The sequence below is a fragment of the Octopus bimaculoides genome, chromosome 8 (assembly GCF_001194135.2).
Source record: "Octopus bimaculoides isolate UCB-OBI-ISO-001 chromosome 8, ASM119413v2, whole genome shotgun sequence".
NCBI lineage: Eukaryota > Metazoa > Mollusca > Cephalopoda > Octopoda > Octopodidae > Octopus > Octopus bimaculoides.
In genome coordinates, this window is record NC_068988.1 from 75712607 (window position 1) to 75713258 (window position 652).

At 33.6% G+C, this 652-nt stretch overlaps 1 protein-coding gene across 1 annotated transcript in view; it reads left to right on the forward strand.

The window, feature by feature from the left end:
* LOC128248590 (DET1- and DDB1-associated protein 1-like) overlaps nucleotides 1–652 on the forward strand; it is a 43061-nt gene that overhangs the window by 12083 nt on the left and 30326 nt on the right. The gene's annotated exons all lie outside the window — the stretch shown is intronic.

The following is a 652-nucleotide window of genomic DNA, read 5'->3' on the forward strand; positions in this document are numbered from 1 at the left end:
CTAGTGAAACACATTCACTGATTTCAAAAATAGAAATAAAACATTTCTAAATCTCTCAGAGAGATTTATACAGTAGTGATGCGACAAAGTAGTTGTATGCTGTCAACTTAATGTGACAGTCCCATGAAGGGACTACTTTATCGCATCACTGCTGCATAAATCTCTCTGAATGTATTTCATTAGAAATATATGTTTACGAGAGCTTGACAGGCATCTCCAACTAGCAGGCCATTGCTACTCTAGATTGATGATGAGCAAAGACTCAGAAACATGTCTCTGGATGCAGGTTTAGCTAAGTGGAGGTGCTTGTCTCCCCTTGTAAACATAAGGCCACAGGAAATGTGTCAGGTCCGACAGGAAGCAGTGCAGCTTCCTAGGGCTAAATAGCAGTAGTATTATTAGTTTCATTGTGTATGTGTGTATATTATACATACGAATATTTATATCAGCATATTAACTTTCCGATAATTTGTTTAGCCTTTGTGTTATTTATATACACTCCATTTATATAGGTATATATGAATTTGTGAGTATGTATGTATGTATGTGTGTGTGCATATATGTGTACGTATATATATGAATGTATATGTATATGTATATATATGAATGTATATGTATATATATATATATATATATTCATGCCTAACTCATT